Raw genomic sequence first — 10,218 nt, 5'->3', positions numbered from 1 at the left:
TGGTTATTGGGTTAAAAGTAAAAATAATTTAGGTGTCCTTTCATAATTGGATAGTTTGTTCTTAAAATACCTTGGAAAGAGATAGAGAGACAGAGCCATTTTCCACTTTGTTAGCTAGAACTCACAACTTGTGAGACTGTGACATAGATAAGAATTAATAAACATCTAGTCGGAACACGAAAACTGCATCTCTCAAGCATTTAAGCCCTGCTCCAACAGGAGAGGAGATAAAAACCCCAGAGGTGGGGAATGTAGGGGGCAATCAAGTGAGCCTCCAGAGACCTCTGCTTCCCAACCTCAGGAATTGTTTCACTGCATAGATAAGATCCCAGAGATTCCTCTGACAGGAACTGTGGGACCTTCTTGGCCTGGTGGGATCCTGCTGGCACAGGTTATGCAGAGCCTGGGATAAGTGCTGTACTCCAGACTGGTGGGCACTGCCTTTCAGAGGTTGAACATATGCAGAAATCCAAGGTGCTCCGAACAAAATCCCTGTCAAGCACACAGTGAATGGCTGCTGAAATGTTCATGAGGATGTGGCATTTTGGGACATGATTTAGGGGTGACTATGGGGTTGATGTTGGGACTGAATGGTCTTGAAAGTGCCTTCCAACCTCGATGATCCTGTGATTCCATGATTCTGTGAATGCACCATCCCAGGTGCAGCTCTTGGTCTTGCTCAATCTCATGAGGTTCTTGTGGTCCCACTTCCCAAACTTTTCTAGACCTCTCTGGGCAGTGGGACTGGAAAATCTACCAGGACTGGTATCTCCCAGCCTTGATGATTCTGTGACTAATGAGCTGGGGCAGACACTGCTTAACTAAAGCCATAACAAAAAAAAATCCAGGCTACTTACAAGATTTAAGTAGTCTCAGACAAGTGTCTTAAGTGCTAGAGGGTGGAACATAATTGACAAAGTTAAGAACTTCAGCTTCATGTATCTTTTTCCTTCTCCCTTCTGTTTTCTTGTCAAAATCCTAAAGATTGATTCAGCTCTCAGAAAAGGGACTTCAGAAAATCAAATTTAATTCAAGACCCAGTAAGATAATTGGGAAATGTAAACTTTTTAACATCGTTTAGTTAATTCCTAAATATTCAAGTAAACTCTGTGGAATTCTCTCCATTTTTTTCTCACTAAAATCTATTTCTTGTTTGTTTGACTTACCAGGACTAATATTTATCTAGGGTGCAAAAGGTTTGAAAAACTGAAACTGGAAAGCTATTTGGAAAAAAGTTAAGTCTTGTTTTACTGAATATGAAAAAGGGCTGTAGAGAGGACAAAATACCTGCATATTTGAATCCTAGATAGATACTGAAGTAGACACATAGATCCAGATTTCTGAAGGAAAAAAATGTTTGTGGGTTTAATGTAAAAGTTTTTGCTATTCTAATTGCTCAATACTATTTAGTGAAAGAGCCTTTCTGCATAAATATACATAATATATTTAATACCAGAAAGAAAATTGAAAGGATGAAAGCATGTGGCTTTGCCTCCACCCAACTCTTGATAGCCAATAAAAATTAATGATCAAAATGACAGCAAGAGGTGTGAACTTATTCATTATTCAGTTTTTCTTTTGTTGTTGCATACACTATTTATGGTTCTTTGAAAATGAAGCTGTATGCATAAAGTACGGTGCCTATTACCACTCCTGTTATCCTGTAGATCCTTTGTTTGGCCATGAGTCCTTAAATTATCAAGCAATAGTTTTTATGAGATTAATGCATTTACATTTCAAATGCATGTGCATGCTGTTGCAGGAGTAAACTGAATGAATCACAAGCATCAGAATAATAACTGTAGGCCACAGTGGAAGGAGAGATTTTGCTTTATTTTATGGGTGTGTGTGAGAGAACAGTGAAGTCAGGTTTTGGGAAGAGGGGATTGGATTTTACCTTCCTGTCTCCCCCAAAATCTGCATTCAGTAACATGTTCAGAAACTCCAAAATTACAAGGCCAAAATGAAAAGGTTGCACAAGTAACTACACTGAAGAATAATCATTATATAGTAAAAAAAACAGCTGGTAAAGACCTATCAGACTGGATAGCACCACAAGCTTTTAAAAATTTATGTTTATTAATACTGATGTTTGCAGTTAAATAAATTCATATTGTTGGAAACCAGATGAAATGAACCCCAGGGGTAACCAATTAAAGGCAATGCAATTTTACAAGGATTTATTTGGAGCAAAACATTGAGGGGAGCGGTAACAATATCAGGAGGCTTAGAGAAAATGAAGACATGAACTAAAAATAATAGAATTAAATTAAGATGGGAGGTGATCAGAAATGGAATGGGGGAAAAAGACCCAGAAAACATTACTTCTGCTGGAACTTGGGATGAAAAGGGTCTACTGACTGTGTGATTTTGCAGTGGGGTGATTCTGTAAAATAGTTTAAAGCTCTAATTCCTAGTATGGTGATCTTAATTCAAAGAGACACCAGAAAAACAAGGGAGAACACAGAAGGAGAAAGCAAGGACAGGTTACCTGGTTGACGCCCCACGGCATTGCAGAGCAGGCAGGGATGTGGTTGGCAAAACCAAAGCTCAGGTGGAGTTGAATCTAGCAAAGGATGTGAGGGGCAAGAGCTCTTCCTTTAAGTACATTTTGCCGTGATAAAAAGGTTAAGGAAGATGTTGGCCTGGGGCTTGGGACCCTGTGCCTAATAAAAAATAAGCTGAGGTGCTCAGTGCTGGTGTTTGCCTGGTTTGTCACTGCTCAGGTTGGTTCTCTGGCCCTTCAGGGGTCTGAGCCTTTTGGCAGAGCCTGTGGGAGCAAAACCACACACAGAGAGCACAGAATTAGTGAGAGCTTGGGTTAATTAGCCACAGACGAGTCCATAGGAGGCATCTCTGGAGCTGGGGAAGTGGCCTCTGTCCCTGCAAGGGCCACTCTGTCAGTCATCACAGTGAGGTTCCCAATGGCTGGAAAAAGCCAAATAAAACATCCAGCCTGAGGAATGACAAGGAGCACCTGGGGAGCCAGAGGATGGTCAGCCCCAGCTCAGTCCCTGGGGATGTCACACAAAAAATCCTCTCAGGAAGCCATTTGCAGACAGAGGAAGGAGAAGTTGATTTGGGAGAGCTAAGGTGGATGTTCCCAGGGGTAACTGTGCCCTTCCAGCCCCAACACTTCCAGTGATGGCATGACCAGCTCTGTGTACAAAGGGAGAGAAGTGGACACTGTATTCCTAAACCCCAGCAAGGCCTTTCGCAGTGTTTCCTTTGATATCTTTATTGCCAAACCAGTGAGATATGGGCTGGATAAATGGGTGGAGCACTGGCTGCACTGCTGGGCTCAGAGCATTGTTTGTAAACCGTCACTGAACCAAAGTCCAGCAGTGACCAGTCACCAGCCTGGGGGATCAATACTCACACCGGGAGAGGTTCAAGCCTTCATTAATGACCAAGACAGCAGGACAGAGAGCAATAAAAGTTCCCAGTGTGGAAGCAGTCGGTGCACTGGGCTGCAGTTTAGGAGGACCATGGCAAATGGCTCAGCACTAGTGAGGCCATGTGTCCAGTTTGGGGTTCCCAGTACAAGTTGTGGACTTTCAGGGGAAAGTCCAGCACAGGGCCACCAAAATGGTCAATGGGCAAAAGCACAGGACATACAAGAAGAGTCAGGGTGAGCTGGGACTGTTCAAACTGCAGAAGAGAATTTAAATTCCCAGCACAGGAGAATTTATCACTGCCTGGGCCCACGGGAGGTTGCAGAGGATGGAGCCAGGCTCTTCCCAGAAGGGCAGGATGGCAGGACAGGAGGCAACGGGCACAGGTTGGAACATTGGAATCTCTGAGTAGGTACCAGAAAAAGGAAATACCAGCATGAGTCTGGTCAGACTGGGACCCAGAGAGGTTGTGGGGTGGAGATTCTGAAATCTCAGTTGCACAAGCCCTGAGCAGCCAGGGCTGGCTGACCGTGAGCCATGGGCAATACTCAGTGACCTGCCTTTCACAGAATCACAGAATATTCTGAGCTGGAAGGGACCCACAAGGTTCATTGAGTCCAGCTCCTGGCCCTGTTCAAAACAACCCAAGAATTAATGGATGCAAGTGAGCATAAATTAGAAAACAAGAGAAGAGAGTACCAAAGGCCTGGACAGGAGCTCTTTGCAGAGCTTGGTGCAAGGACCTATCTGTGGAAGGTAATAAGAGGAAAATCTGAGTTTCAGGGAGAATAGCAAATCCCTTTCTCCGTGTTTCCTTTATCTATTATATTTTTAGGACCTAAGCAGATCTTTCTTGTTTTAGCATCTAATCTCTCCTGAGCTTTTCTTTCTGACCAGTTTTCTGTCCAAATTGATTTAATGAAGAAGGCAAAGCACCTGGCAGGCCAGTTAGGCCCAAAGTTAAGCAAAAACCTCATTATAATAAAATAATTTTGCATATTATCTTACACATTCAACAGTAATTTTGATTGTGGGCTGTTGATAGGGAACAAAATTTCACCATCAGCCATAAGGAAGGGAACATGTTTTTCATATCTGTCCAGTCGCCTGAGGAATTACCATAACATGATAAAGGATATTAACAGTTAAACATAAAACTGAGTTGAAGGTGCCCTTTCGTGCCTCGTCACAGGAATAAACCAAAAGTTTGAACAGTGACATTTCCGTTGGGCTGCTTTGCTACTAAAGGGCTTTTTATTTTATAATCTTATAATTAGTACTTGCACAACAACTCTGTTCCTCTCGGGCACGTTGCCAGTCAACTGTGCCCATCACGTGCCGGGGTTTGGGGCTCTCAAGCAGTTCAAGTTACAGGTAACAAATTTAATGCACATTTCAAACAAAGTGAAGGCGTTACTAGGAGGTCATGTGTGCAGGTGGACTGTGCAAATACCAGTGGAAAAGGTGGGATTGCGTGTTTGGAGACACCTCTAGGAGTGGGTGGGAGTGCAAAGGTTCTCCCATGTGAGGTGTAAGGCGTGGCCTAAGCTTCCTCCTCTCCTCATTGCTTCGTTTTCACAGGAAAGCAGGATGGAAGGGGGCCACAGCTGGAATCTTCCAGATTCTGCAGGAATCTAAAGGAAAGAAACATGGGATATGAGGATTAAGATGTCCTAAGGAAGGTTGATGCCGTAAGCTTTAGTTTTCATATTTGCAGATTCTGTGCTGCCTAGGTGTATAGTTCTGAGCCTCATATTCAGTGTCAGTCAGCTCTCTTCACAGAGTAGAGAGACAAAACAAATTCTTTTCCTGCTGGAGACCAAGGACAACTTTCAGGCCCAAAAGCAGAAATGAGGGTGGGCTAGAGGGAGGAACAAGAAGGATGGGACCTCACAACCTGAATCTGTAATTGGACAATTAAACCCCAATATGCAAACGGACCAAAACTTATAAAGATGTAAGATCTCGTGACTGGTCAGCCATTTTTTGTGACTATTCTTGGTCCACCCTGGACCTTGGTTGGGCTCTTGTCCTGCCCAGGGTGGATCCTGGAGGCTTTTCAAAAAATATCTACTTTATTCTCTAGCTCTGTCCAGTCTCTGTTTCAGGTCAGCCTTCCCAAGACATCAAGGTCACTGATAAGAGAATGAGCAGTCTCTATACGTGTGGAGTAACCAGCAGCCTGGCACAGGGAAAATCCACATTGAAGTAGGGCCACAAGTCACACAGCAGGTGGGCTGAAGTCTTTGTCCCAGCTAGCATTTCCCACCTCACTGACCTTCTGGATCAGGTTATCTGCAAAAACTCAGCCTGGCCCAGGAAGAAGGTGCTGGGATGCCTGGAACTGGCAGGGGACCCCTGCATTTCCTCATGATCTCAAGAGCTCCAGGTCACACAGCAAAGAGCTACAGAGGCATAGATGGCAGCTGATGGGGGCCTGGAGGGGCTTCAGTGGTGCTAAAAATTTGGATTTGAGTTTGGTTCCACAAGGCGTGACCTCGTTCCTATTTGGTTTCCTTCTCTCAGGTGTTAAATGGGGAGCAGGCAGCAGTCACCTGCCTGGCTTTGTGAGAATAAGCACAATAAACAGGACCCAGACACCAAGGTGTGAAAGGTAGATTATCTTTTATACAAATAAGGAACTGCTAGGCCTTCTAGAAAAAAAAATAAAAAAGGGAAAGATAAGGACTGAGGAAATTTGGCTACACCTGGCCTGACACCGTGTGTTACACACAGCAGTGCTGTGGTGTTTGCATCTCTCCAACGTGGCCAGTGCACCAACAAGCAGTTATTGATCTGCAGGACTTTTGTCAGCAGCTCTCATCCAGAAATGCTGTACAGGCAGTGCTCCCTCTCCAGAAGAAGGGAAATCCATCAAGTGTTGCTCTCCCCTGTATTTTAGTCTAAATTGGTGCGTGGGAAAATGGGTAAGAAAGAAGCTTGGAGGTATCTCAATGTATTTTGTCACGTGCATTTGGACTGTTTTTGGAGCTGCTCCATTTTTCTTTCTCTCCTTCTGTGTTGCTCAATCTTCTGGTCACAACTGGGAGAACAAATAGCATAGTTTATAATCTCTGGAGCATGAGTAAAACAGGTTATCCTAAACTGCAGGCTAGCTATAAAAATAGCTGCAAATACTAACCATAAATATATAATAACAGAGAAATATTAGGGGAAGAAAAAAGCTAAAATTTTTTCAAAATGCCATTCATTTTCTCAACTCTGCCCAGGTCTGTGTGGAGCCATATCCATGTGCTTTGGAGGATAACTGTGTTGGGGCCCATGTTTTCCCTCTTTTTGTGACTCTGGAGAGTCCCTATAGCCTGGATTCTCCCCTGAGTTAATGGTTAATGGAATTTTAGCTGAGGTGATAAATCCTGCTTCCTGCTTCAACTTACACAGCCCCATCCCTCCCCCTCCCAAAAGAGGGTTAATGGGGGATTTACATTTCTCCTCTTCCTCCCCTGCCTCCACACTGCTGCCCTTTGCATCCCCACTGAGGATTGCTCCAGATCTGAACAAAGGGAAGGGTCTGCAGCCAGAAAAATGGGGGTGGTGGGTGTCTAAATAAAAACACTTCAGCTCGTGGTGTTTCTGTCGCTGGTTTTGTGTTTTCCTTCTTGCTCAGTACTGGTTTGGTTTGTCTGGCATTTTCAGGGAATGGGATGGGGTTTCAGGAAAGAGAATTCCACCTTTCAACCCAGCAATTGTGAGATCTGCATGGAAATTCTCATGAAAAAGTTAAATATACTGAATATGCACAACTTTTATGTTGGCAAAGATTGCTCTGTTAGATTTGACCAAGCTGCTTCTGTTCTCCAAGGAAGTTCACTAAATACGTTAAATTTGTCATGTGCTAGAGATTGGCTTCCAGCACTACACTGAGGCAGGAATTGTCATCTTTGTCACTTGCCTATTCAAAGAAAGAAATTACTGCTCCAAGGACTTGTGGCAACCAATTTGGAAGGACTTAGAGGAAAGGGCTAGAGATTCAAATAAAAGAGTGATGTACACACAAAGAAATGCTAATTTGCAGTAGGTGCCAGATCAAACCAATTTCAAATTTCAGGCCTAAAAACAAACAAACACACAAATCTTGGGCTGCAGGAACATGTTGCCTTTGGCAGAGAAGTTCTGTCTCAGAAATCCTCCTTGTCCTTCACTGGTCACAGCATCTGCTGCCTCCTCTGCAGATGTGTCAGTGTGGCCTTGATGTAAACTCTGATGAGTTGGCACAGATCTCCTCTTCCTTTCCCCTTTTATTTTTTAGCTTATTTACTTCCAGCCTAGGTAATTTCAGAGTTGCACAGGGAGGAGGAGCAGGGAGGTGCCACTCTGGGAACCGACCTGCTTTGTAACACCGCCCTCGTCTGACTGAAGCAGCTCCCAAATGCCCTGAACTGTGGAGCATCCTTTACATCAGAACAAAATATTTCAGTTCCACAGGCACCGCAGAGTGAGTGGGAGAGGATGAGAGCTGGGCTCTGAGGCGTTTGCAGCAACAGAGATAGTAGAGGCAAAGAGAGGAGCAAGTAACAAAATTTTGCCTGAAAGACACGAGAGTTTCCAGGGGAGCAAGGTTGTGTGTAAGGTGTGGAGGAGCAGCAGGTGGATTGAAAGGAAGATGCCCTAAAGGAAACAGGATTTGGGGAAGGATGCGGAAGCACAAAGGGCGGCTGTGAAGCACAGCAGAGAAGGAAGAATAGAAGAGAATGAAACAGCTCCCTCTGGAGCAGACATGGAAGAGAGAATTTAAAACATTGCCTAGAGCCATAGCAGGGCTTTGACTTCTCACACAAGGGAGTGATTTGTCCTACCAGTACTGAAAGGTTACAGGAACAAATACTTCATCAAGCACAACCAGCTCTGGTTCTGTGATGGACCACTACGAGAGAAACAAGGAAACGTGGAATGGTTTGGGTTGGAAGGGACCTTAAAGATCATCCAGTTCCAACCCCTGCCTGCCATGGGCAGGGACACCTTCCAGTATCCCTCAGAGCTCCATCCAGCCTGGCCTTGGACACTTCCAGGGATGGGGCATCCCCTTCTCAATTTGCCTGGAAGCAGCAGGGAGGCTGCGGTGCCACCTCATATCAATCACTTGCCACAGAAAATTCCCAGCTTAATTTCCTTTATTAAGTGTAATCTAATTAATTGTCTCATTGATTGTATCAAGAGGGATCGAGCACGGGAGCAGTGGGTGCGGAGGAGACACACACAGTGTTGCCACGTGCTAATTTGGACAAATCCTGAAAGATGTTTGGACTTGTTCCTCTACTGCAAAAGGCCCATCCTGTTTGCGATAGGAGAAAACAAAATTGCCATGCAGCAACAACCCCTGTTCAAGCTTGTGACTTGCCTTAAAACACAGCTGAAACCACTTTTGTTTTTCTGCAGAGTCAGACCTGTACAGATCAATCATGCGAGGAGGTTTCCTGCAGCTGTGATTTTTAAACACTTCCCAAGTGCTTTGTGTTTCCCTTTCAGTGCTCTCAGAATCTATATAAAGTGAGGAGGCTGGAGGGAGTTTCTCTTTAGCTGCTTTTGATTGTGTGTGTGTGTGTTGCTGTTTTCTTAAAAGGTGATGTACATTTTGAGCTAAAAGATGCAATTATTGCAGTTTCCCTGTGCCAGGAGAGGCCTCACCTGGGAAGATTATTCCGTGAGACAGCAGGTGAGAATGAAAGCAGCTCAGTGTTATTCTCCTTTTTGTTTGCTTGGTTTTCCTTTCTGTCCTTTTACCACGAACCTGCCCGTGGGCACCTTTCAGAACAAGGTGGGGGGTGAAAAGGTTGACTTGTGCTTTAGTAAAAGGAAATTGCTGGATTTGAGGGATCCAGGTGTGGCTCCTGTGATTCTGCCTGGCTGTTGGGAGCTGCAGGAAGGAGGAAAGCAGGTGGATGTGGGGCACTTTGCCTCCAGACTCATTAATTAACAGGAATTGAGAGCCATAGGTACCCTCAGCTCACCCCAGTGGGGTCCAGACTCGTGAATTCAAGTATTTATCTTTCACTTTCTCCCTCTACATAGATTGGAGGAGCTTAAAGGCTAAGTTGCCCCAGCTATCCTGGAAATGGTGGAATTCTCATGCTTCCAAAGTTCCTTTGTCATTAAAAGCCTGTCATTCAAGTATTGGTGAATATCTGGCAAATGGAATATTGCAAACACTTCATCCTCAATAAGTACCACACTGAGATTGTAACTGTGCCTTATTCAGGCATCTCCTGGATGAGAATTCCTTTGGCTGAGCCTCACTTTGAGAGCCTGAAGTTGTGCCCTGAGCAGTTCTGTGTTTTCACCTCAGGATGTTATGCCCTGAAATAGGGAATGGCAGAGCTGAAGGGGTTCAGGACTTGTGGTAGTTTGCAAATGCACCTCTTCAGTGGAGCTTATTAACTAAATACATAAATAAATAGAATTCCAAACTCCTCATTGGCTGCTGTGTCCAGACCAGTGTGTGAATTTTCTCTCTGCAGCTGTTTGTCCACTTCTCATCCTGGGATATCACTGCCTGAATTTGAGGCTGTGAGTGTTGGGGTCCTGTCTTTGTGGTGCCTTGTACAATGGCGTGCCCTCACCTGGAGGTTCATCCTGCCTTTGTGGGGCTGCAGAAAATCAAACTCTTTGAAAGAGTCCCTGGGGTGAGGTAACCTGAGCGATGCATTTGTGTGAGGGACACACGCAAGGAATTGATGGCATTTGAGCGTTTTGCTGGTGAAGACACCAGCTGTCCTGGAGGAACAGGAAAACTATTGTGGGTCTGGACCTGCCTGCCTTCCTCTGGTGCCAGTGCTGCACAAAGCAAGTTTTTGTACCCCTAATG

General features: G+C 44.6%; 1 long non-coding RNA gene across 4 annotated transcripts in view; it reads left to right on the top strand.

The window, feature by feature from the left end:
- Positions 1 to 8,949: 8,949 nt before the first annotated feature.
- LOC136285664 (uncharacterized) overlaps positions 8,950 to 10,218 on the top strand; it is a 45,137-nt gene continuing 43,868 nt past the window's right edge. For all 4 annotated transcript variants that reach the window (XR_010719509.1, XR_010719507.1, XR_010719506.1 and 1 more), the window contains exon 1: positions 8,950 to 9,069. This is a non-coding gene — a long non-coding RNA (uncharacterized lncRNA). The remainder of the gene's footprint in view (positions 9,070 to 10,218) is intronic.

The sequence above is a fragment of the Chamaea fasciata genome, unplaced genomic scaffold, assembly GCF_029207755.1.
Source record: "Chamaea fasciata isolate MVZ Bird 193981 ecotype frontalis unplaced genomic scaffold, bChaFas1.0.hap1 SCAF_2, whole genome shotgun sequence".
NCBI classification, from domain to species: Eukaryota; Metazoa; Chordata; class Aves; order Passeriformes; family Sylviidae; genus Chamaea; species Chamaea fasciata.
The sequence above is the reverse complement of the archived record's forward strand: the minus strand, read 5'-3'. Positions and strand labels throughout refer to the sequence as shown.